Genomic DNA, 27,664 nt, shown 5'->3' with positions numbered 1-27,664 from the left:
GTAATGAGATAAGGCCGGTGTAATGAGATAAGGCCGGTGTAATGAGATAAGGCCGGTGTAATGAGATAAGGCCGGTGTAATGAGATAAGGCCGGTGTAATGAGATAAGGCCGGTGTAATGAGATAAGGCCGGTGTAATGAGATAAGGCCGGTGTGATGAGATAAGGCCGGTGTGATGAGATAAGGCCGGTGTAATGAGATAAGGCCGGTGTATGAGATAAGGCCGGTGTGAAGGAGATAAGGCCGGTGTGATGAGATAAGGCCGGTGTGATGAGATAAGGCCGGTGTGATGAGATAAGGCCGGTGTAATGAGATAAGGCCGGTGTGATGAGATAAGGCCGGTGTGATGAGATAAGGCCGGTGTGATGAGATAAGGCCGGTGTAATGAGATAAGGCCGGTGTAATGAGATAAGGCCGGTGTGAGGAGATAAGGCCGGTGTGATGAGATAAGGCCGGTGTGATGAGATAAGGCCGGTGTGATGAGATAAGGCCGGTGTGATGAGATAAGGCCGGTGTGATGAGATAAGGCCGGTGTGAGGAGATAAGGCCGGTGTGATGAGATAAGGCCGGTGTGATGAGATAAGGCCGGTGTGATGAGATAAGGCCGGTGTGATGAGATAAGGCCGGTGTGAGATAAGAGGTGTGATGAGATAAGGCCGGTGTGATGAGATAAGGCCGGTGTGATGAGATAAGGCCGGTGTGAGGAGATAAGGCCGGTGTGATGAGATAAGGCCGGTGTGATGAGTTAAGGCCGGTGTGAGGAGATAAGGCCGGTGTGATGAGATAAGGCCGGTGTAATGAGATAAGGCCGGTGTGATGAGATAAGGCCGGTGTAATGAGATAAGGCCGGTGTGAGAGATAAGGCCGGTGTGATGAGATAAGGCCGGTGTGATGAGATAAGGCCGGTGTGCCTGAGTTAAGGCCGGTGTGATGAGATAAGGCCGGTGTAATGAGATAAGGCCGGTAATGAGATAATGTGATGAGATAAGGCCGGTGTAATGAGATAAGGCCGGTGTGTTGAGATAAGGCCGGTGTGATGAGATAAGGCCGGTGTGAGGAGATAAGGCCGGTGTGATGAGATAAGGCCGGTGTGAGGAGATAAGGCCGGTGTGAGGAGATAAGGCCGGTGTGATGAGATAAGGCCGGTGTGAGGAGATAAGGCCGGTGTAATGAGTTAAGGCCGGTGTGATGAGTTAAGGCCGGTGTGATGAGATAAGGCCGGTGCGATGAGATAAGGCCGGTGTGTTGAGATAAGGCCGGTGTGAGGAGATAAGGCCGGTGTGATGAGATAAGGCCGGTGTGTTGAGATAAGGCCGGTGTGAGGAGATAAGGCCGGTGTAATGAGATAAGGCCGGTGTGAGGAGATAAGGCCGGTGTGAGGAGGGCCCTACTTTTGACCGTGGGGCCATTTGGGACCCACAGTTTATAACAATAATTAGTCAATAAAATGTACAAAACTTCACCTTTTAAAAACAGGTCGAGGGCTGTCTCGGTAAAAACAGGTCGATGGCTGTCTCGGTAAAAACAGGTCGAGGGCTGTCTCGGTAAAAACAGGTCGAGGGCTGTCTCGGTAAAAACAGGCCGAGGGCTGTCTCGGTAAAAACAGGTCGAGGGCTGTCTCGGTAAAAACAGGCCGAGGGCTGTCTCGGTAAAAACAGGTCGAGGGCTGTCTCGGTAAAAACAGGTCGAGGGCTGTCTCGGTAAAAACAGGTCGAGGGCTGTCTCGGTAAAAACAGGTCGATGGCTGTCTCGGTAAAAACAGGTCGAGGGCTGTCTCGGTGTAAAAACAGGCCCATAGGGCTGTCTCTGTAAAAACAGGTCGATTTAGGCTGTCTCACCGGGCATCACCAAACAGGTCAGGGCTGTCAATATAGTCAAAAACAGGCAAAACTTCTCCTGTAAAAACAGGCCGAGGGCTGTCTCTGTAAAAACAGGCCGGGGCTGTCTCTGTAAAAACAGGCCGAGGGCTGTCTCTGTAAAAACAGGCCGAGGGCTGTCTCGGTAAAAACAGGCCGAGGGCTGTCTCTGTAAAAACAGGTCGAGGGCTGTCTCTGTAAAAACAGGCCGAGGGCTGTCTCTGTAAAAACAGGTCGAGGGCTGTCTCTGTAAAAACAGGTCGAGGGCTGTCTCGGTAAAAACAGGTCGAGGGCTGTCTCGGTAAAAACAGGCCGGGGGCTGTCTCGGTAAAAACAGGTCGAGGGCTGTCTCTGTAAAAACAGGCCGAGGGCTGTCTCTGTAAAAACAGGCCGGGGGCTGTCTCTGTAAAAACAGGCCGAGGGCTGTCTCTGTAAAAACAGGTCGAGGGCTGTCTCGGTAAAAACTGGTCGAGGGCTGTCTCGGTAAAAACAGGCCGAGGGCTGCTCGGTAAAAACAGGCCGAGGGCTGCTCGGTAAAAACAGGAAACCGGTAAGTTAGTCAGTGTTGCAGGTTTTAGGTTGTTGTGTAATACAAAGAAAAAGGGGGTGGAATTGAGTTTGATGAATCTGACATCTTAATGTTTCAGTGATATTAAGATGAAGCACACGGCATTACTTTAGTGTGTGTGTGTGTGTGTGTGTGTGTGTGTGTGTGTGTGTGTGTGTGTGTGTGTGTGTGTGTGTGTGTGTGTGTGTGTGTGTGTGTGTGTGTGTGTGTGTGTGTGTGTGTGTGTGTGTGTGTGTGTGTGTGTGTGTATGCGTGTGTGTGTGTGTGTATGCGTGTGTGTGCTGTGTGTGTGTATGCGTGTGTGTGTTGTGTGTGTATGCTTGTGTGTGTCTGTGTGTCTGTGTGTGTGTGTGTGTGTGTGTGTGTGTGTGTGTGTGTGTGTGTGTGTGTGTGTGCGTCTGTGTGTGTGCGTCTGTGTGTGTGTGTGTGTGTGTGTGTGTGTGTGTGTGTGTGTGTGTGTGTGTGTGTGTGTGTGTGTGTGTGTGTGTGTGTGTGTGTGTGTGTGTGTGTGTGTGTGCGTGTGGACGGTCTGGTGACTAGAGGAAACACCAGTTGAAAATAAGAGGAACTGTGTCACCGCTGCTCTGCGCCGACGTTGCCGTCGTCTAGTGACATCATTCACACGCCTTCTCGTCTCGGGACAAGAATAACTAGTGCAGACTTGGAGGGAAGTGGCGGCTGATTTCATGGAATGAATCCTCTGGTTGTGGAGAAACAGAGAGACGTTAAGGGGAAAGATTCGACTGCCTTTTTGGAATTTGCACAAAAAAAAAACGTTTGACAAAATTTGCCCGAGTCTTGTTCCAGGTATTTATTAGCCCAAAACAGACTTCTCTACACTTCCTTATACTAGAGTGATTTTCACCCCACCCAGAATGCATCACCAACTACAAACCAGACATCTTAAACAACTTCTGAACCTCTCTCTCTCTCCATCTTCAAGAACGCTTCCCTAGCCTTTCACCACTAAACATTAAAAATACATTCTCTGAACATCCCTATTCTGTTTTCAAGGCGGGCGGCTTTGTTATAAAATATATTATTATCAAAAGCAGATTTATAAAATAAATATACTTTTATTAAACGTTGTTGGCCCTCAGGAGGTTAATCCTGATTGTTGACTTGTTAAAAAGTGATTTTCTAACCAAAGCAGCCGGAGGCGTTTAGTACGAGTCAGGAGGGAGAAGAGGAAAAGAACACGCTAAATCCCAGTATAATCTAATTGAACTCAGAATTAATAAACAGAGTCACATGTCTGGTGAGGTTCATCAGGAAGAATCATTCATTTCTAATGTCTGCTGTGGTGAATCATGAAGAATCATTCATTTCTAATGTCTGCTGTGGTGAATCATGAAGAATCATTCATTTCTAATGTCTACTGTGGTGAATCATGAAGAATCATTCATTTCTAATGTCTGCTGTGGTGAATCATGAAGAATCATTCATTTCTAATGTCTGGTGAGGTTCATCAGGAAGAATCATTCATTTCTAATGTCTACTGTGGTGAATCATGAAGAATCATTCATTTCTAATGTCTGGTGAGGTTCATCAGGAAGAATCATTCATTTCTAATGTCTACTGTGGTGAATCATGAAGAATCATTCATTTCTAATGTCTACTGTGGTGAATCATGAAGAATCATTCATTTCTAATGAATCATTAATTTCACTGTGGTGAATCAGGTCCAATTTCCCTCAACAGTTTCTCTTCCTGATCGTGTGTCAGCCGACGCTTGAGAGACAAACGCACAGGCGAACAGAGAGACACACCCACCAATAACAAAACGTATATTAAATCAATTAAGCAGCACGTAGCAAATTATCAATTGTATTTTTTGTTAGTTAGTCAAATAAGACATTCACTGACCTCCATACAAAAAATTCCTCATTTCGTGGCCTTATTTTTAGGCGGAGTAAAGACTGTCGCTTTGCCTCTCTCTCTGTCCGACATACGTTTTGGGCGCATTTTGATGACCAAGTGGAAGGACTGACGGGAGTGAGGGACAGCTACAGCTACCTTCAGACAGCTACCTTCAGACAGCTACCTTCAGACAGCTACCTTCAGACAGCTACCTTCAGACAGCTACCTTCAGACAGCTACCTTCAGACAGCTACCTTCAGACAGCTACAGGGACCTTCAGACAGCTACAGGGACCTTCAGACAGCTACAGGGACATTCAGACAGCTACAGAGACCTTCAGACAGCTACAGGGACCTTCAGACAGCTACAGGGACATTCAGACAGCTACAGAGACCTTCAGACAGCTACAGGGACCTTCAGACAGCTACAGGGACCTACCCTTATTCTGATCCTACATGCCTCCCACAAAGGAACAAGGAGAGAGAGAGGCCGGGGGGGGGAATGGGAGAGAGAGAGGCCGGGGGAATGGGAGAGAGAGGGGCCGGGGGAATGGGAGAGAGAGAGCGGGGGTAAATGGGAGATCGAGAGAGAAAATGGGAGAGAGAGAGAGCGAGAGAGAAATGGGAGAGAAAATGAGAGAGAGGGAGAGAAATGGGAGGAGAGAGAGAGAGAAATGGGAGAGAGAATGGGAGGGCGAGAGAGAGAGAAAAGCAGTGGGTGGAGAGAGAGTTTGAGAGTCCCTGTGTGATCCCTGGCGTGTCTCCAGGTTAGCTGGTCGGTGGGTGGTGAGGCCCTGCTGTGCTGACGGAGGAACAGGAGCAGTGGCAGCCTGATACGCACCAACCTGACTGTTGATGATGCTTCAGTCCCTGTTCAGACAGCCAAGCAGGTCTCTCCCCTAACATCTATCTAACCCAGTCAGTGTCCTCTCTCCAACCTCTCCCCCCTAACATCAATCTAACCCAGTCAGTGTCCTCTCTCCAACCTCTCCTCCCCTAACATCAATCTAACCCAGTCAGTGTCCTCTCTCTAACCTCTCTCCCTAACATCTATCTAACCCAGTCAGTGTCCTCTCTCCAACCTCTCCCCCCATCAATCTAACCCAGTCAGTGTCCTCTCTCCAACCTCTCCCCCTAACATCAATCTAACCCAGTCAGTGTCCTCTCTCCAACCTCTCCCCTAACATCTATCTAACCCAGTCAGTGTCCTCTCTCCAACCTCTCCCCTAACATCAATCTAACCCAGTCAGTGTCCTCTCTCCAACCTCTCCCCCTAACATCAATCTAACCCAGTCAGTGTCCTCTCTCCAACCTCTCCTCCTAACATCAATCTAACCCAGTGTCAGTGTCCTCTCTCCAACCTCTCCTCCCCTAACATCAATCTAACCCAGTCAGTGTCCTCTCTCCAACCTCTCCTCCTAACATCAATCTAACCCAGTCAGTGTCCTCTCTCCAACCTCTCCCCTAACATCAATCTAACCCAGTCAGTGTCCTCTCTCCAACCTCTCCCCTAACATCAATCTAACCCAGTGTCAGTCTCTCTCCAACCTCTCCTCCCTAACATCAATCTCCAACCTCTCCAACCCTCCTCCTAACATCAATCTAACCCAGTCAGTGTCCTCTCTCCAACCTCTCCTCCCCTAACATCAATCTAACCCAGTCAGTGTCCTCTCTCCAACCCCTAACATCAATCAAACCCAAACCAGCAGCTAGGCTACTCCACTCTCCAGCCCTAGCCCTGCCCAGTCCAACCTTTTGCCCCGTCCTCGGTCCAGTCCAACATTTTGCTCTCTCAGTCCAGTCCAACCCAGTTCACCTGCCTGTCATATTCATATTGAACAGCCCACACATCAAGCATCAGGCCGCCATCTGATGGTGAAGGACCCGCATACTGACCCCAGCCGAGCCTGGCCCGCGAGCCGACCTGACCCCAGCCAGCCTGGCCCGTCATAGCACACTGACCCCAGCCGAGCCTGGCCCGCGAGCCGACACTGACCCCAGCCGAGCCTGGCCCTGACCCCAGCGAGCCGACACTGACCCCAGCCGAGCCTGGTCCACACTGACCCCAGCCGAGCCTGGTCCACACTGACCCCAGCCGAGCCTGGTCCACACTGACCCCAGCCGAGCCTGGTCCACACTGACCCCACACTGAGCCGAGCCTGGTCCACACCTGACCCCCCAGCCGAGCCTGGCCCACACTGACCCCAGCCGAGACCCCAGCCGAGCCTGGCCCACCGACACTGACCCCAGCCGAGCCTGGTCCACACTGACCCCAGCCGAGCCTGGTCCACACTGACCCCAGCCGAGCCTGGTCCACACTGACCCCAGCCGAGCCTGGTCCCACACTGACCTGGCCCAGCCGAGCCTGGCCCCGGCCGAGCCTGGCCCACACTGAACCTGGCCCACACTGACCCCAGCCGAGCCTGGTCCACACTGACCCCAGCCGAGCCTGGTCCACACTGACCCCAGCCGAGCCTGGCCCACACTGACCCCAGCCGAGCCTGGCCCACACTGACCCCAGCCGAGCCTGGCCCACACTGACCCCAGCCGAGCCTGGCCCACACTGACCCCAGCCGAGCCTGGCCCACACTGACCCCAGCCGAGCCTGGCCCACACTGACCCCAGCCGAGCCTGGCCCATACTGACCCTGGCCCACAATGACCCCAGCCGAGCCTGGTCCACACTGACCCCAGCCGAGCCTGGCCCACACTGACCCCAGCCGAGCCTGGCCCACACTGACCCCAGCCGAGCCTGGCCCACACTGACCCCAGCCGAGCCTGGCCCACACTGACCCAGCCGAGCCTGGCCCACACTGACCCCAGCCGAGCCTGGCCCATACTGACCCGATGGATGTTTACCACCCCGTCACACTGTAAAGACATCAGGAACACAGCAGACGGCATCAGGCGGCTCAAACACTCTGCCCCCCCCAAACACTCTGCCCCCAAACCCCCAAACACTCTGCCCCCTCAAACACTCTGCCCCCTCAAACACTCTGCCCCCAAACACTCTGCCCCCCCTCAAACACTCTGCCCCCTCGTTAGAGAGGGAGCTAATTTACTGATGAGGACGGACTGAAACCTGACACTACTGGTGAGAGGGAGCTAATGTTACTGTGTGTGTGTGTGAAACCTGACACTACAGTGTGTGTGTGTGTGTGTGTGTGTGTGTAGGGTGTGCAGAGGACAGTGAACTCTGTGAACAAACATACTAAAAAGGTCAGAACCCTGACTTCTTAATTCAGGCCAATTAAAATCCCGGACCTCAACCTTAGATCAACGTTGTACAAACCTCAAGGTTTTACAGCACAGAGCAGCTGCCCGGTTCCCCACCAAGAACACTCTAGATTCTGCTGACATTGCCCACACCCACCCACAGCCACCTGGCCACACACCCCAGCCAGCCTGGCACACACACACACACACAGAGTTAAAAGCACCAACCACAAAGTCACACACACACTCTCCATCTATCTATTCATCCCATTTAAAATGCTCATCATTAATGAAAAGGGATGGAGCTCAAAGCAGAAATGAATGGTGGCTGCTTTCATGGGTTCGTTCAAGGCGAGTGCCCTCACACTCCAGCTAGTTCTGACTGGCTGAGAGAAAAGTGTGTGTGTGTGTGTGTTCCCCTCAAACACTCTGTGTGTGTGTGTGTGTGTGTGTGTGTGTGTGTGTGTGTGTGTGTGTGTGTGTGTGTGTGTGTGTGTGTGTGTGTGTGTGTGTGTGTGTGTGTGTGTGTGTGTGTGTGTGTGTGCGTGCAGTGCGTGTGTGTCAGATAAAAGGCTACCAGGCAGGGTGAGGGTAAACAAGACAGTGGTAATATATAAATGTTTCAGAGGAGGCTGCAGTGTGTTTTACTGCCTAGTTGACTGTAGCTCTTCTATAAGCAACACAGTACATAAACACACAGAGTTGAGCGGCTGAAAAATTAGGATTTTTAAAAAAAAGTTTCTGCTTTGATTTCACACCAGATCAGCCTCACTTCACGGTACGCCAGACCCTGGTTTCTTCCACAGGGCACGGTACGCCAGACCCTGGTTTCTTCCTCACTTCACGGTTCACCCTGGCTTCTTCCACAGGGCACAAGCCAGACCCTGGTTTCTTCCTCACTTCACGGTAAAATGCTCAGACCCTGGTTTCTTCCACAGAGCTTTCACGGTACGCCAGACCCTGGTTTCTTCCTCACTTCACGGTACGCCAGACCCTGGTTTCTTCCTCACTTCACGGTACGCCAGACCCTGGTTTCTTCACTCACTTTTCTTCCTCACTTCACGGTACGACGGTGTGCGCAGACCCTGGTTTCTTCCTCACTTCACGGTACGCCAGACCCTGGTTTCTTCCTCACTTCACTGTACGCCAGACCCTGGTTTCTTCCTCACTTCACGGTACGCCAGACCCTGGTTTCTTCCTCACTTCACGGTACGCCAGACCCTGGTTTCTTCCTCACTTCACGGTAAACCAGACCCTGGTTTCTTCCTCACTTCACTGTACGCTGCAGACCCTGGTTTCTTCCTCACTTCACGGTACGCCAGACCCTGGTTTCTTCCACAGGTTGACCCTGGTTTCGGCGAAAGACCCTGGTTTCTTCCTCACTTCACGGTACGCCAGACCCTGGCTTCTTCCACAGGGCACGGTACGCCAGACCCTGGTTTCTTCCTCACTTCACGGTACGCCAGACCCTGGTTTCTTCCACAGGGCACGGTACGCCAGACCCTGGTTTCTTCCACAGAGCACGGTACGCCAGACCCTGGTTTCTTCCACAGAGCACGGTACGCCAGACCCTGGTTTCTCCACAGAGCACGGTACGCCAGACCCTGGTTTCTTCCTCACTTCACGGTACGCCAGACCCTGGTTTCTTCCACAGAGCACGGTACGCCAGACCCTGGTTTCTTCCACAGAGCACGGTACGCCAGACCCTGGTTTCTTCCTCACTTCACGGTACACCAGACCCTGGTTTCTTCCTCACTTCACGGTACGCCAGACCCTGGTTTCTTCCTCACTTCACGGTACGCCAGACCTTGGTTTCTTCCACAGAGCACGGTACGCCAGACCCTGGTTTCTTCCACAGGGCACGGTACGCCAGACCCTGGTTTCTTCCTCACTTCACGGTACGCCAGAACCTGGTTTCTTCCACAGGGCACAGTAGGGCAAAGCACTACGGTTCTTCCTTATGTAAAAATGACTGGATACAGATTATGACCACTGCAGGAAAACACCAAGTGCTTCTCCCAGTAGGGAGGCCTGCTAGGACAGAGGGTGAGGAGCCCATCTCAGTGCTTCTCCCAGTAGGGAGGCCTGCTAGGACAGAGGGTGAGGAGCCCATCTCAGTGCTTCCCCCAGTAGGGAGGCCTGCTTGGACAGAGGGTGAGGATCCCCCATCTCAGTGTGAATGATGAAACATCCCAGCGTTGTGCCAACATCACTTCCACCTCCATCTGCCAGCTTCCATCCAGACAGATGAATCTCCCCTCTCTCCCTCACTCTCGGGCCTGGTTTATATTAGCTACTATCTGCGTCCCAAATAGAGCCCTATTCCCAATATAGTGCACTACTGCAGACCAGAGCCCTATGGACAATAGGGTGCAATTTGGGATGCTGTGTTGCGCTGCAGTTGGGCTGCCTGGCTAGCTGGTGAAGCAGAATGAACCAGACACACACTCCTCGTAGCGTCATGGTTACTGTCGCCGTGTAGCCTTTACCTCGGGGACCGCCTCTCTGACAATGATGGATGTGCTGATTATCATTAGTGATATTTCCTCAGAGGTGTGGGTGGGTGGGTGGGTTGACTATCATTAGTGATATTTCCTCTGAGAGGTGTGGGTGGGTGGGTGGGTTGACTATCATTAGTGATATTTCCTCTGAGAGGTGTGGGTGGGTGGGTGGGTGGGTTGACTATCATTAGTGATATTTCCTCTGAGAGGTGTGGGTGGGTGGGTGGGTGTGCTGACTACCATTAGTGATATTTCCTCTGAGAGGTGTGGGTGGGTGGGTGGGTGTGCTGACTATCATTAGTGATATTTCCTCTGAGAGGTGTGGGTGGGTGGGTGGGTGGGTTGACTATCATTAGTGATATTTCCTCTGAGAGGTGTGGGTGGGTGGGTGGGTGTGCTGACTATCATTAGTGATATTTCCTCTGAGAGGTGTGGGTGGGTGGGTGGGTGGGTGACTATCATTAGTGATATTTCCTCTGAGAGGTGTGGGTGGGTGGGTGGGTGGGCTGATTATCATTAGTGATATTTCCTCTGAGAGGTGTGGGTGGGTGGGTGGGTTGACTATCATTAGTGATATTTCCTCTGAGAGGTGTGGGTGGGTGGGTGCTGACTATCATTAGTGATATTTCCTCTGAGAGGTGTGGGTGGGTGGGTGGGTGTGCTGACTATCATTAGTGATATTTCCTCTGAGAGGTGGGTGGGTGGGTGGGTGTGCTGACTATCATTAGTGATATTTCCTCTGAGAGGTGTGGGTGGGTGGGTGGATGTGCTGACTATCATTAGTGATATTTCCTCTGAGAGGTGTGGGTGGGTGGGTGGGTGTGCTGACTATCATTAGTGATATTTCCTCTGAGAGGTGTGGGTGGGTGGGTGGATGTGCTGACTATCATTAGTGATATTTCCTCTGAGAGGTGTGGGTGAGAGTGTGGGTGGGTGGGTGTGCTGACTATCATTAGTGATATTTCCTCTGAGAGGTGTGGGTGGGTGGGTGGGTGTGCTGACTATCATTAGTGATATTTCCTCTGAGAGGTGTGGGTGGGTGGGTGGATGTGCTGACTATCATTAGTGATATTTCCTCTGAGAGGTGTGGGTGGGTGGGTGGATGTGCTGACTATCATTAGTGATATTTCCTCTGAGAGGTGTGGGTGGGTGGGTGGGTGCTGACTATCATTAGTGATATTTCCTCTGAGAGGTGTGGGTGGGTGGGTGGGTGCTGACTATCATTAGTGATATTTCCTCTGAGAGGTGTGGGTGGGTGCCGACTATCATTAGTGATATTTCCTCTGAGAGGTGTGGGTGGGTGGGTGCTGACTATCATTAGTGATATTTCCTCTGAGAGGTGTGGGTGGATGTGCTGACTGATCATTAGTGATATTTCCTCTGTGAGGTTGACAGGGTAACATGGCTGACAGACTATCATTAGTGATATTTCAGCTGAGAGGTGTGGGTGGGTGGGGAGTACTCAGTGTGTGCTGACTAGCATTAGTGATATTTCCTCTGAGAGGTGTACTGGGTGGATGTGCTGACAGCAGTAACATGGCTGGGCTGAGAGGTGTACTGGGTGGGTTGACTATCAGTAATATTTCTCTGAGAGGTGTGGGTGGGTGGTGTGTTGACTATCATTAGTGATATTTCATCTGAGAGGTGTGGGTGGGTGGGTGGGTGGGTGACTATCATTAGTGATATTTGAGAGGTGTGGTAACATGGATGGGCTGACTATCATTAGTGATATTTCCTCTGACAGGTGTGTAACATGGGTGGGCTGACAGGATATTAGTGATATTTCCTCTGAGAGTAACATGGCTGGGTGGGTACTCAGGGTGTGACTGACTATCATTAGTGATATTTCCTCTGAGAGTGTGGACAGCACTAACATTAGTGATATTTCCTGACAGGTGTGGGTGGGTGGGTGTGCTGACTATCATTAGTGATATTTCCTCTGAGAGGTGTGGGTGGGTGGGTGGGTTGACTATCATTAGTGATATTTCCTCTGAGAGGTGTGGGTGGGTGGGTGTGCTGACTATCATTAGTGATATTTCCTCTGAGAGGTGTGGGTGGGTGGGTGTGACTATCATTAGTGATATTTCCTCTGAGAGGTGTGGGTGGGTGGGTGGATGTGCTGACTGATCATTAGTGATATTTCCTCTGTGTTGACAGCAGTAACATGGCTGACAGGAGTACTCACTGTGTTGACAGCAGTAACATGGCTGACAGGAGTACTCAGTGTTGACAGCAGTAACATGGTCCCATAACTGGTGAGGAGTTGTCACCATGTTGACTTCAGCAGTGATACATGGCTACTGGCTGGTGATCCTGGTGACATCAGTTCGTGACATGTTGACAGGAGTACAACAGTACATGGACAGCATTAACATGGTCACCATAGAGCCACTCAGTGTGTTGACAGCAGTAACTGATAAGGACACTGACAGGAGTACTCATGGTGTTGACAGCAGTAACATGGCCTGGGCTGACAGGAGTACACAGTGTGTTGACAGCAGTATTGATATGGCTGGGCTGACAGGAGTACTCAGTGTGTTGACAGCAGTAACATGGCTGACAGGAGTGGCCTGTGTTGACAGCATTAACATGGCTCTGACAGGAGTACCAGTGCCCCACCTGACAGCAGTAACATGACTGGGCTGACTGTCCCAAACCATGCCCCACCTGACAGCAGTAACATGACTGCCCCACCTGATCCCAGGATGCCCCAGTGTGTCTGACCCAACAACATGCCCCTGACCTGTCTACTCCCAACGCCATGCCCCACCTGTAACATCCCAACAGCCATGCCCCACCTGTGTTCCCAAGCATGCCCCACCTGTCTATGGCAACGCCATGCCCCACCTGTCTATCCCAACGCCATACCCCGTGTTGACCCAGTAACATGCCCCAGGAGTACCTGTCTTCCCAAACATACCATGTCCCATAACTGTCTAGTCCCAACGCATGCCCCGCCTGTCTTCACTAACGATACATGCCCCTCCTGTGATCCTGGTATGGTTCCGAAATGTTGGTTCCGTGACAACACTACATGGATTATTAATCCAGTCACCATGAGCCACATAAATCACCACACTCCATGCCCCTACTGTCAGTCCCACACCATGCCCCGCCTGTCACTCTCAACATCAAACCTCCCTGTCTATCCCAACACCATGCCCCAGACCTAACTCAGTTAACGCTTAATCAATATTGAGCCATGCATCTCCCTCAAACCCAAATACCATGCCCCGCCTGTTAACTCCCATATGCAGATGCCCCGGCCTGTTAATCCCAACACCATTCAGCCTGGGAGATGGGACATGCCCCGCCTGGAGGAAAGTGGACTCGAGGGGTCAACGCCATGCCCCACCTGTCCCCAACGCCATGCCCCGCCTGTCTATCCCAACACCATGCCCCGCCTGTCAGTCCCAACGCCATGCCCCGCCTGTCAGTCCCAACGCCATGCCCCGCCTGTCAGTCCCAACGCCATGCCCCGCCTGTCAGTCCCAACGCCATGCCCCGCCTGTCAGTCCCAACGCCATGCCCCGCCTGTCAGTCCCAACGCCATGCCCCGCCTGTCCGTCCCCGCCTGTCTACGCCATGCCCCGCCTGTCAGTCCCAACGCCATGCCCCGCCTGTCAGTCCCAACGCCATGCCCCGCCTGTCAGTCCCAACGCCATGCCCCGCCTGTCAGTCCCAACGCCATGCCCCGCCTGTCCGTCCCAACGCCATGCCCCGCCTGTCCGTCCCAACGCCATGCCCCGCCTGTCTGTCTCCCAACGCCATGCCCCGCCTGTCAGTCCCCAACGCCATGCCCCGCCTGTCTCTCCAACGCCATGCCCCGCCTGTCAGTCCCAACGCCATGCCCCGCCTGTCAGTCCCAACGCCATGCCCCGCCTGTCAGTCCCAACGCCATGCCCCGCCTGTCCGTCTCCAACGCCATGCCCCGCCTGTCTATCCCAAGCCATGCCCCGCCTGTCTGTCTCCAACGCCATGCCCGCCTGTCTCTCCCAACGCCATGCACCGCCTGTCTCTCCCAACACCATGCCCCGACCGTCTGTCCCCAACGCCATGCCCCGAACGTCTGTCCCCAACGCCATGCCCCGACCGTCTGTCCCCAACGCCATGCCCCGCCTGTCTGTCTCCAACGCCATGCCCCGCCTGTCTGTCTCCAACGCCATGCCCCGCCTGTCTGTCCCAACGCCATGCCCCGACCGTCTGTCCCCAACGCCATGCCCCGACTGAACGTCTGTCCCCAAATAAAAGAAAAACGCCATGCCCCGACCGTCTGTCCCCAACGCCATGCCCCGACCTGTCTGTCCCAACGCCATGCCCCGTCCCACACAAAAACACATCTGAAGTAATTATTCCCCGTTTGTCACTGAGCACCAGAAAGGTCGGTGCCCTTCACCTTTGCTCCCAGTCGGCTCTTTCTGCTCCATCAAACAGGATAATATGGAGGATGCTAAGTGGCCTGTCTGAGATCTTCAAATCGACTTTAAAAAAAAACATGTTTTTTCTTCCCGCGTTCATACTAAATAAAAGAAAAGCAAATGGCCCCCGATTGACAAATTCATTTGGTATTAATCAGACCAGTCCCTGATGAAAAGGGGGAATAGGCTCGTGTGGTATTTATCAGACCAGTCCCTGATGAAAAGGGGGAATAGGCTCGTGTGGTATTTATCAGAGCAGTCCCTGATGAAAAGGGGGAATAGGCTCGTGTGGTATTTATCAGAGCAGTCCCTGATGAAAAGGGGGAATAGGCTCGTGTGGTATTTATCAGAGCAGTCCCTGATGAAAAGGGGGAATAGGCTCGTGTGGTATTTATCAGAGCAGTCCCTGATGAAAAGGGGGAATAGGCTCGTGTGGTATTTATCAGAGCAGTCCCTGATGAAAAGGGGGAATAGGCTCGTGTGGTATTTATCAGAGCAGTCCCTGATGAAAAGGGGGAATAGGCTCAGTGCAGTCCCTGATGAAAAGGGGGAATATTTATCAGAGCAGTCCCTGATGAAAAGGGGGAATAGGCTCGTGTGGTATTTATCAGAGCAGTCCCTGATGAAAAGGGGGAATAGGCTCGTGTGGTATTTATCAGAGCAGTCCCTGATGAAAAGGGGAATAGGCTCGTGTGGTATTTATCAGAGCAGTCCCTGATGAAAAGGGGGAATAGGGTCGTGTGGTATTTATCAGAGCAGTCCCTGATGAAAAGGGGGAATAGGGTCGTGTGGTATTTATCAGAGCAGTCCCTGATGAAAAGGGGAATAGGGTCGTGTGGTATTTATCAGAGCAGTCCCTGATGAAAAGGGGAATAGGCTCGTGTGGTATTTATCAGAGCAGTCCCTGATGAAAAGGGGGAATAGGCTCGTGTGGTATTTATCAGAGCAGTCCCTGATGAAAAGGGGGAATAGGCTCATGTGTGTGTTACTATCATTGTGGATTTACGGTAAACACACAAAAACAAGAAAGATTATCCCTCATGGGGACATTTCCCCACGAGGACAAAAAGGCTATTGTAAAGCTTTGGGGTTCGGTTTAGGGTCAGGAGTTATAGAAAATAGGAATTTGAATGGAAAAACATTCTAGGTCCCCCCAAGGATAGTAAAAACGTGTGTGTGAGTCTAGACAGGCAGTATTAATCTTAACGAGTACTATGCTCTCAGGTCAACATCTTCACCCACTCATTAACATGGATAAGTAAATAAACTACTCAAAGTCAGTGGGCCATCTTTTAGAAAGAAAAAAACTGATCTGGAAAGGAGCAGAGAGAGAGAGAGACAGAGAGAGAGAAGAGAGAAAGAGCCTTGAAAAGTCATTTTCCAATCTGGTCTCTCGTTCTCAGTTGCCCTTCCAAAAACAAGTCCATTACCGTTGTCATTCTCCCCGCCCATTGACAACGGCCTCATCTCGTCCACAACTTTGTAATTACTGTCTCTCCTTTGTGCCACCAGTGTAAAACACTATATTTTCCCTTTTCATTCACATTGAAGATAAATAAATAATAACCTTTTCCTCTCAAGGCCTCCTGCTGTTGTGGAGTCCTGACAGCCCTGTGTGCATCCAAAATGGCCCCATTACCATTTTAGGGGCTCTGGGTCACAGTAATGCACAATAACAAGGAATACTATTCGTTGGCTGCACATTTTTGTAAAAAAAAAAAATCACAATATTGTTTTGAAACATTAGTTTCAGGACTGATGCCTCTACTGAGCATTTTAATCAATGAATTGTCAGAAATGGGCGCTGATGATGATGATGATGATGATGATGATGATGATGATGATGATGATTTCATCATAAATCCATTAACTGTGTCTTTGGAAATACAAAAATCACATTTCTAAAAGTAGGCAAATATACCGCATGGTCAAAAGTATGTGGTCTGGGGCTGTTTGTCATGGTTCAGGCTCGGGCCACTTCGTTCCAGCGAAGGGACATCTTAACGCTACAGCATACCATGACATTCTAGATGATTCCGTGCTTCCAAACTTTGTGGCAACAGTTTGGGGAAGGGGCCTTTCCTGTTTCGTATTCAAACCCCTAACCCCTTTACCTTCTCAGCATCGTGGAATTAAATTATCCTCATTCGATCCCAACAACTCTCGAGGACATCTCAAACGCTACTTGTTGGTCTGTCTGATGTTGTGGTCTACCCAGTAGTCAACCTCAGAGTATAACAGGTCAGACACGCCGAGGTGTGACCGTGGAGCTGGAGGAGAGCGAGAGAGACGGAGCTCAAATTCAACGTGTCCCTCATATCATACATCAGCTGAGGTAATACCTAATACCAGGAGGGGTCGCTTGGCTGGTTCAATCCCATCTCCTATCCTATCCAATCCCCCCCTACAACCACACAACCAGGAAATAAATTCAATCTTGGCGACCCGTGGCTCAGCACAGCCCACGCCAGAGCTCCGGGATTATTAAGGGGAGGTCGAAGGTGACCGTGTCTGGCAGCTACACACACAGAAACTTTATAAAATGGCCCCGGAGCCGCAACTGCCTGGTCCTGATAGTAACCAGATTCAGCACAACTGCCTGGTCCTGATAGTAACCAGATTCAGCACAACTGCCTGGTCCTGATAGTAACCAGATTCAGCACAACTGCCTGGTCCTGATAGTAACCAGATTCAGCACAACTGCCTGGTCCTGATAGTAACCAGATTCAGCACAACTGCCTGGTCCTGATAGTAACCAGATTCAGCACAACTGCCTGGTCCTGATAGTAACCAGATTCAGCACAACTGCCTGGTTCTGACCAGATTCACACAGAGGTTCTGATACAGACATGACAAAACAGATTCAGCACAACTGCCTGGTTCTGATAGTAACCAGATTCAGCACAACTGCCTGGTCCTGATGTAACCAGATTCGGGCAGCCTGCACAGTAACCAGATTCAGCACAACTGCCTGGTCCTGACCAGATTCAGCACAACTGCCTGGTTCTGATGTAACCAGATTCAGCACAACTGCCTGGTCCTGACAGGCACATGAACACACACACCAGATTCAGCACACTGATAGTAACCAGATTCACACACACACACACACACACACACACACACACACACACACACAGTACCTATAGAAAGTCTTCAACCCCTTGAACTCCACCCACATTGTGTTGCATTACAAAGTGGGAATTGAAATACATTACATTTTTGGTCATTGATCAACACAAAATACTCCAGAATGTCAAAGTGTAAACAACTAGTTTTTCTTTTTTTACTAAATTGATTTTTTTTAAATCTATATCTAAAAAAATATATACAAGTTGCATCAGTATTCACCCTCTTTGTTTAGTCAAGCCAACATTTTTTCAGAAGACAGGTTGGTTTTAACTGTCCTCCCGAGTGGTTCCGTGGTCTAAGGCTCTGCATCACAGTGTTGCTGTGCCACTAGAAATTCTGGGTTTGAGTCCAGGCTCTGCTGCAGCCGGCCGTGACCGGGAGACCCATGGGGCGGCTCAGAACTGGCCCCGCGTCGACCGGGTTTGGGGAGGGTTCGGCCGGGAGGGATGTCCTTGACCCATCGCACACTAGGGACTCCTGTGGTGGGCTGGGCGCAGTGACATGGTCACCAGGTGTACGGTGTTTCCTCCGACACATTGGTGCTTCTGGGTCAAGTGGGCATTGTGTCAAGAAGCAGTGCGGCTTGGTTGGGTTGTGTTTCAGAGGACACATGGCTCTCGGCCTTCGCCTCTCCTGAGTCCGTACGGGAGTTGCAGCTATGAGACAAGACTGTAACTACCAATTGGATACCACAGAATTGGAGAGAAAAAATAAAGTCTTAACCAATCACATTACAGTATAGGGCCGTAATAGGGGCTGAGACACCTTCAGCCCAGTCCTTTACAGAGACACCTTCAGCCCAGTCCTTTACAGAGACACCTTCAGCCCAGTCCTTTACAGAGACACCTCTAGCCCAGTCCTTTACAGAGAAACCTTCAGCCCAGTCCTTTACAGAGACACCTTCAGCCCAGTCCTTTACAGAGACACCTCTAGCCCAGTCCTTTACAGAGACACCTCTAGCCCAGTCCTTTACAGAGACACCTTCAGCCCAGTCCTTTACAGAGACACCTTCAGCCCAGTCCTTTACAGAGACACCTTCAGCCCAGTCCTTTACAGAGACACCTTCAGCCCAGTCCTTTACAGAGACACCTTCAGCCCAGTCCTTTACAGAGACACCTTCAGCCCAGTCCTTTACAGAGACACCTTCAGCCCAGTCCTTTACAGAGACACCTTCAGCCCAGTCCTTTACAGAGACACCTTCAGCCCAGTCCTTTACAGAGACACCTTCAGCCCAGTCCTTTACAGAGACACCTTCAGCCCAGTCCTTTACAGAGACACCTCTAGCCCAGTCCTTTACAGAGACACCTTCAGCCCAGTCCTTTACAGAGACACCTTCAGCCCAGTCCTTTACAGAGACACCTTCAGCCCAGTCCTTTACAGAGACACCTCTAGCCCAGTCCTTTACAGAGACACCTCTAGCCCAGTCCTTTACAGAGACACCTCTAGCCCAGTCCTTTACAGAGACACCTTCAGCCCAGTCCTTTACAGAGACACCTCCAGCCCAGTCCTTTACAGAGACACCTTCAGCCCAGTCCTTTACAGAGACACCTTCAGCCCAGTCCTTTACAGAGACACCTTCAGCCCAGTCCTTTACAGAGACACCTTCAGCCCAGTCCTTTACAGAGACACCTTCAGCCCAGTCCTTTACAGAGACACCTTCAGCCCAGTCCTTTACAGAGACACCTCTAGCCCAGTCCTTTACAGAGACAGCTCTATCTCCTCCAGTCAGGAAAATGATCCTTCGTTACATTGCTACATTCTCCTGTCCAGGCCAGTAAACACTACCAGCAGAATGAGGAGGAGAATGGGGGCGTTCAAGTGCAACGTACATAACAATCTACAGGCAGCCTTGCTACCTACCAGAGGACAACACTGTGGAGAAAGTCACGTTTACTCTGGAGGGAGAGGAGATGGGAGGAGGAGAGGTGATGGGAGGAGGAGAGGAGAGATGGGAGGAGGAGAGGAGATGGGAGGGGGAGAGGAGATGGGAGGGGAGAGGAGAGATGGGAGGAGGAGAGGAGATGGGAGGAGGAGAGGACATGGGAGGAGGAGAGGAGATGGGAGGAGGAGAGGAGATGGGAGGAGGAGAGGACATGGGAGGAGGAGAGGACATGGGAGGAGGAGAGGACATGGGAGGAGGAGAGGACATGGGAGGAGGAGAGGACATGGGAGGAGGAGAGGAGATGGGAGGGGGAGAGGAGATGGGAGGGGGAGAGGAGATGGGAGGGGGAGAGGAGATGGGAGGGGAGAGGAGATGGGAGGGGGAGAGGAGATGGGAGGGGGAGAGGAGATGGGAGGAGGAGAGGAGATGGGAGGAGGAGAGGAGATGGGAGGAGGAGAGGAGATGGGAGGGGAGGAGATGGGAGGAGGAGAGGAGATGGGAGGAGGAGAGGAGATGGGAGGAGGAGAGGAGATGGGAGGAGGAGAGGAGATGGGAGATGGGGGGGGGGAGATGGGAGGAGGAGAGGAGAGGAGATGGGAGGAGGAGAGGAGATGGGAGGAGGAGAGATGGGAGAGGAGATGGGAGGAGGAGAGGAGATGGGAGGAGGAGAGGAGATGGGAGGAGGAGAGGAGATGGGAGGAGGAGAGGAGATGGGAGGGGGAGAGGAGATGGGAGGGGGAGAGGAGATAAGAGACGAGGTGAGAGAGGGAGACAACAGGAGGCCCTTCACTAGGAGGTCCTGATGAGCAGCCATTCCATTACGGGTCTAACTAGATTTACAACTTAATAGCAGGTTGACAGAGGCAACGCAGGTAGCCACTCTGTTGGGTGCTGGATGGCATACCAAATTACACCCTATATAGTACACTACTTTTTAACCAGGGAACATAAGGTTCAGGTCAAAAAATAATGCACTATGTAGGGAATAGGGTCCCTCCTGGTCTGGGGAGGAACGTAGGGTCAAGGAGACCAGACCACCCAGGGAAAGAAGCAGGAATCCAGACAGCAGAGCACACAGAGTAGCCAGGGTCAACGAGCTGCTCATCAAACATGGACTCCCACAGAGAGGATCGAGACAGAGGGGTGAAGATCACCATTTTCAGATAAGTTGACTTTGTCGGGTGACTGAGGAGCCTGGAGTCGGACACGGTCTAAGGAACAGCTGCGCTGCAGAATACCAAGTACACGCAGCGGTCACATGACCAGTCAGATCCAATGTCAGAGGAAAGAGACGGTCTGGTGGTGAAAGGTGGATACCTGGCCTGACCCACCAATCAACTCATCCTCAGTTCACCTCCCTCTCAAGGCAGGAAACTGAGGATTGATTAAATGGCTTCTTTCTCTTCACGGCATGGCAGACAGACAGGCCTCCAGGCAGACAGACAGGCCTCCAGGCAGGCAGACAGACAGGCCTCCAGGCAGGCAGACAGACAGGCCTCCAGGCAGGCAGACAGACAGGCCTCCAGGCAGGCAGACAGACAGGCCTCCAGGCAGGCAGACAGACAGGCCTCCAGGCAGACAGACGGACAGGCCTCCAGGCAGACAGACGGACAGGCCTCCAGGCAGACAGACGGACAGGCCTCCAGGCAGACAGACGGACAGGCCTCCAGGCAGACAGACGGACAGGCCTCCAGGCAGACAGACAGACAGGCCCCCAGGCAGGCAGACAGACAGGCCTCCAGGCAGACAGCTGTGGGTCAGGCCTCCAGGCAGACAGACAGGCCTCCACAGGCCAGTGCAGACAGGCCTCCAGGCAGGCCTCCAGGCAGACAGACAAACAGGCCTTTGTGGGCCTCTAATACTCTGTGGGCCCTAATGGTCCAGTGCTGTGGGCCTCTAATACAGTGTGCTGTGGGCTGTGGGCCTAATACTTCCAGTGCTGTGGGTCCTCTAATACGTCCAGTGTGCTGTGGGCCCTAATACGTCCAGTGCTGTGGGCCTCTAATACGTCCAGTGCTGTGGGCCTCTAGTGCTGTGGGCCTACGTCCAGTGCTGTGGGCCTCTAATACGTCCAGTGCTGTGGGCCTCTAATACGTCCAGTGCTGTGGGCCTCTAATACGTCCAGTGCTGTGGGCCTCTAATACGTCCAGTGCTGTGGGCCTCTAATACGTCCAGTGCCTCTAATACGTCCAGTGCTGCTGGGCCTCTGGGCCTCTAATACGTCCAGTGCTGTGGGCCTCTAATACGTCCAGTGCTGTGGGCCTCTAATACGTCCAGTGCTGTGGGCCTCTAATACGTCCAGTGCTGTGGGCCTCTAATACGTCCAGTGCTGTGGGCCTCTAATACGTCCAGTGCTGTGGGCCTCTAATACGTCCAGTGCTGTGGGCCTCTAATACGTCCAGTGCTGTGGGCCTCTAATACGTCCAGTGCTGTGGGCCTCTAATACGTCCAGTGCTGTGGGCCTCTAATACGTCCAGTGCTGTGGGCCTCTAATACTTCCAGTGCTGTGGGCCTCTAATACTTCCAGTGCTGTGGGCCTCTAATACTTCCAGTGCTGTGGGCCTCTAATACTTCCAGTGCTGTGGGCCTCTAATACTTCCAGTGCTGTGGGCCTCTAATACTTCCAGTGCTGTGGGCCTCTAATACTTCCAGTGCTGTGGGCCTCTAATACTTCCAGTGCTGTGGGCCTCTAATACTTCCAGTGCTGTGGGCCTCTAATACTTCCAGTGCTGTGGGCCTCTAATACTTCCAGTGCTGTGGGCCTCTAATACTTCCAGTGCTGTGGGCCTCTAATACTTCCAGTGCTGTGGGCCTCTTCACTCTTTTCTGGTGTAAAGATCTGGGTTGGGTATAAGTTTGTGCCTAGAGAAAAGTCTGGGATACAGGGCAGGGGTTCAATAGGGCCGAGCTGAGCTGGGCTGAACTAGGCAAATCCAGGCCACAGCTGTGCGGCTCGCCCTCTCCAACCCGGTCTAATGGCTCTCTCTCTGTGTGATTCCAACGTCTGCTTCATCATTTCACCCCCCACACACACACACACACACACACACACACACACACACACACATCCACAAAATGCATTCGATGTAGCATTCATGACCAGAGTAAGTTTTACGGCTGTCGTTAAACAGAGTCTTTCATGTTGTCCGAGGGGCAACCTGTGGGGAGGCTGTGATTTGTAACCGTAGCGACCGACAGAGGCTTTAACTGAACCTACCCAGCAGGACCGAGTGGCTGGCTGAGAGCACGTGGCTGAACAGAGGAATATGGTGTTTTAGTCTGTAGCAGCACACTGCTCTGCGTTTCATTAAACTAAAAGGATTTAACCCTTTATTTGTCTGTGAGCCGCTCAGCTCACTGACAGAACACAGACGTGGATTTATTTTTTAAAAACACTCTCCAGCTCTCATATTACAAGGTAGGTTTAAAAAAACAAAAAGGGCTGGTGGGAGGGGCCACAGCTCTGCAGGTTGTGTGGAGTAGAGAAGGGCTGTGGGAGGGGCCACAGCTCTGCAGGTTGTGTAGAGTAGAGAAGGGCTGTGGGAGGGGCCACAGCTCTGCAGGTTGTGTGGAGTAGAGAAGGGCTGTGGGAGGGGCCACAGCTCTGCAGGTTGTGTATATATATATATATGCCATTTAGCAGACGCTTTTATCCAAAGCGACTTACAGTCATGTGTACATTCTACGTATGGGTGGTCCCGGGGATCGAACCCACTACCCTGGCGTTACAAGCGCCATGCTCTACCAACTGAGCTACAGTGGAGTAGAGAAGGGCTGTGGGAGGGGCCACAGCTCTGCAGGTTGTGTGGAGTAGAGAAGGGCTGTGGGAGGAGCCACAGCTCCACAGGTTGTGTGTAGTAGAGAAGGGCTGTGTAGAAAAGGGCTGTGGGAGGAGCCACAACATAACAACCCATTTTGAAACGTAAAAAACTACAAAAATGAGCCTTTCGTATTTTAAAAAAGGAAGGTTGAGGATGTAGTACTTCCTGTTTCTGGTGGCGATAGTAAACATGCCCTGGTCCTCCAGGTTGAGACAGACAGAGTCCTCCTCCGTCCTGCCCGTCAGAGAAAACGCTCAGCGGTTAGCGCAACGCCGCTAGAAAAGGCAGGACCATTTCATTTCAGCAGCCACTTAGTTCTGGCTCGGGCATTTCTCCATCTCCCCTCGCACCCTGTATCTCTCCATCTCCCCTCTCACCCTGCACCTCTCCATCTCCTCTCAGCCTCCATCTCCTCTCCCCCTCTCCTCGGCTCGTTCCCTCCATCTCCTCCTCTGCTCGTTCCCTCCATCTCCTCTCCCCCACTCGTTCCCTCCATCTCCTCTCCCCTCTCCTCCTCTCCATCCCTCCAGCCTTCATCTCCTCTCCCCCTCTCCCCGCCTCCATCTCCCTCTCAGCCTCCCTCCATCTCCTCTCCCCCTCCCTCCGCTCTCCAGTCTCCTCTCAGCCTCCATCTCCTCCATCTCCTCCACTCTTCCCTCCATCTCCTCCCCTCTCACCGCTCGTCTCCCTCCATCTCCTCTCTCTCCTCTCCCCTCGTCCTCCGTCTCCCTCCATCTCCTCTCCCCCTCTCCTCCGCTCGTTCCCTCCAGTCTCCTCTCCCTTCATCTCCTCTCCCCCTCTCCTCCGCTCGTTCCCTCCATCTCCTCTCTCCCCCCCGCTCTCCCCGTCTCCTCTCAGCCTCCATCTCTCTCTCCCCTCTCCCACCGCTCTTCCCTCCATCTCCTCTCCCCCTCTCCTCCGCCCCTCCATCTCCTCTCTCCTCTCACCCTCCGTTCCCTCCATCTCCTCTCAGCCTTCATCTCCTCTCCCCTCTCCCCGCTCTCCCTCCATCTCCTCTCCCCTCTCCACCGCTCGTTCCCTCCATCTCCTCTCAGCCTCTCTCTCTCAGCCTCTCAGCCTCCATCTCCTCTCCCCTCCTCCACTCGTCTCCTCTCACTCTCCTCCATCTCCCTCTCTCATCTCCTCCCCGTTCCCTCCGTCTCCTCTCAGCCTCCATCCCTCCCCTCTCCTCCATCTCCTCTCCCCTCCATCACTCTCCCCCTCGCTCGTTCCCTCCATCTCCTCTCAGCCTTCATCTCCTCTCCCCATCTCCTCCTCCCCCTCGTCCGCCCTCCCTCCGTCTCCTCTCAGCCTCCATCTCCTCCCCCCTCTCCCTCCATCTCCTCTCACTCTCCCCCCTCCATCTCCTCTCCCCTCTCCTCCGCTCGTTCCCTCCATCTCCTCTCAGCCTTCATCTCCTCTCCCCCCTCCGCTCATCTCCTCTCCATCTCTGAATCTCCGCCCTCCTGAACTGTGTAAAAACCGTGTAAAAAACAACTCCGTCCAGACAGAGTAAGGCTGGTGGATACCGTGATGTACACACAAACTAACAGTATGGTTATACCAGGAGCTGTGGCATCACACGGAGCGTAGCGTGTGGAGTTAGACAGACACATCGGCGGCCGTACACTGCCCACACACAGCATACTCTGCTGTACCCAGCACCACTAGGAGGCTGAGACGGATTCCTATTGGCCGTTGGGAGACACGGCGCGTAATGTTGCGTAGCCCCGCCTTTCAGCCACTCACAGCGCATCCCTAAAGCCTCTGTTTTATGAATGAGCGTGAGAATGGATCGTACACACACACACACACACTAAAATACTATCCGCTCATAATACACACCCTGCTCACTCAAACTGCCTATTGGAATAAGTCATTAAATGGGGAACTCAGAATCGTCTCAGTCAAATGTCTCACACCTATCAAGATGCTGGGCAGCGTGACATGGAAATAGACCAACGCAGAACTAAACTCTAATCTATTCCAACTCCAACTGTATTCATGTGAATCATCATCATCATCATCCGGTTTAATTCAGAACGGCGGTTGGGTTTATTAAGATTTAAAAATGCAACAGTCGACACATCTGTTACCAACAGCTCTAGACTGAGATTCACAACACAGGGTTGTTTTTTTAAACACACATCTTTAAAACTGCTGTGGACCAGCACACATTTAACTGTTAATGCTTTACTGGGAAGCCCTGTGTAAATGCACTACTTCTGACCAGGGCCCTTAGGGCTTTACCCATAGGGCTCTGGTCTAAAGAAGTGCACTAACTAGGGAATAGGGTGCTATTTGGGATGCCGCCGTAGTCTAACCAGTATGTAAATCATATCTGCTTTGTGTCCGTGTGCGAGTCGTTACATTGAGAGAGAGAGAGAGAGAGAACGCCATGAAGTCCGTCCTGCCTGGCTGGCAGAAGCTGTAGGAGCCAGGCTCAGTCTGTATCTCTTTGCTATGAACCAGGCCCAGTCTGTATCTATACTGGGTAAACAGTGCCCTCTGGGTGGACCAGGCCCAGTCTGTATCTATACTGGGTAAACAGTGCCCTATGGGTAGGGTACCAGGCTCCAGTCTGTATCTATACTGGATAAACAGTGCCCTCTATGGGTAGGAGCCAGGCCCAGTCTGTATCTATACTGGATAAACAGTGCCCTCTATGGGTAGGAGCCAGGCTCAGTCTGTATCTATACTGGGTAAACAGTGCCCTCTATGGGTAGGAGCCAGGCCCAGTCTGTATCTATACTGGATAAACAGTGCCCTCTATGGGTAGGACCAGGCCCAGTCTGTATCTATACTGGGTAAACAGTGCCCTCTATGGGTAGGAGAAAGCTCAAAGGAACCCATTTTACACTGCACAAGGAGAGGAGAATCTCTCATAGGTTCACCGTGTGCCTGCAATTTAACATTGGCTTTACATTGGTGTGAATTTAAAAATATATATATATATATTAGGCTTAATATGAGGTAACAGTATGACACGAACAAAAACAAATGGGCACAGTGTGAAAGAGGATACGAGTGTCAACTGCAGGCCTGGAGACAAGCAACCTGAATATCACAGAGTGGGTCTCTAATGTCGTCCTGGTTAAGGACTAGTCCCACATCAGTGGAGAGCTTCTCTGTTCCTGGTTCAGACACAGTACAAAGCAAGACTGACAGCTTTAGAACCTTCAAATCATTATGATGGTTCAACGGGAGTGAATCATTATGATGGTTCAACCGGAGTGAATCATTATGATGGTTCAACCGGAGTGAATCATTATGATGGTTCAACCGGAGTGAATCATTATGATGGTTCAACCGGAGTGAATCATTATGATGGTTCAACCGGAGTGAATCATTATGATGGTTCAACCGGAGTGAATCATTATGATGGTTCATGAATTTATGATGGGTGGTCCCGGAGTGAATCATTATGATGGTTCAACTGGGAGTGAATCATTATGATGGTTCAACGGGATGAATCATTATGATGGTTCAACCGGAGTGAATCATTATGATGGTTCAACTGGAGTGAATCATTATGATGGTTCAACGAATCATTATGATGGTTCAACCGGTGAATCATTATGATGGTTCAACCGGGTTATGATGGTTCAACCGGAGTGAATCATTATGATGGTTCAACCGGAGTGAATCATTATGATGGTTCAACCGGAGTGAATCATTATGATGGTTCAACCGGAGTGAATCATTATGATGGTTCAACCGGAGTGAATCATTATGATGGTTCAACGGGAGCTGAATCATTATGATGGTTCAACGGGACTGAATCATTATGATGGTTCAACGGGACTGAATCATTATGATGGTTCAACCGGAGTGAATCATTATGATGGTTCAACCGGAGTGAATCATTATGATGGTTCAACCGGAGTGAATCATTATGATGGTTCAACGGGACTGAATCATTATGATGGTTCAACTGGAGTGAATCATTATGATGGTTTAACAGGAGTGAATCGTTATGCATGTTTAACAGGAGTGAATCATTATGATGGTTCAACTGGATTGAATCATTATGATGGTTCAACGGGAGTGAATCATTATGATGGTTTAACAGGAGTGAATCATTATGCATGTTTAACAGGAGTGAATCATTATGATGGTTCAACGGGAGTGAATCATTATGATGGTTCAACTGGAGTGAATCATTATGATGGTTTAACAGGAGTGAATCATTATGATGGTTAACAGGAGTGAATCATTATGGTGGTTCAACTGGACTGAATCATTATGATGGTTCAACGGGACTGAATCATTATGATGGTTCAACTGGAGTGAATCATTATGCATCTTTAATAGGAGTGAATCATTATGCATCTTTGATAGGAGTGAATCATTATGCATGTTTAATAGGAGTGAATCGTTATGAATCTTTAATAGGAGTGAATCATTATGATG

At 51.5% G+C, this 27,664-nt stretch overlaps 1 protein-coding gene across 1 annotated transcript in view; it reads right to left on the bottom strand.

The window, feature by feature from the left end:
* The window catches only part of LOC118383407 (threonylcarbamoyladenosine tRNA methylthiotransferase-like), a 53,175-nt gene that overhangs the window by 9,358 nt on the left and 16,153 nt on the right, over window positions 1–27,664 (bottom strand). The gene's annotated exons all lie outside the window — the stretch shown is intronic.

The sequence above is a fragment of the Oncorhynchus keta genome, unplaced genomic scaffold, assembly GCF_023373465.1.
Source record: "Oncorhynchus keta strain PuntledgeMale-10-30-2019 unplaced genomic scaffold, Oket_V2 Un_contig_4386_pilon_pilon, whole genome shotgun sequence".
NCBI lineage: Eukaryota > Metazoa > Chordata > Actinopteri > Salmoniformes > Salmonidae > Oncorhynchus > Oncorhynchus keta.
Note: the sequence above shows the minus strand (reverse complement) of the source record. Positions and strands in the feature narration are given on the sequence as shown.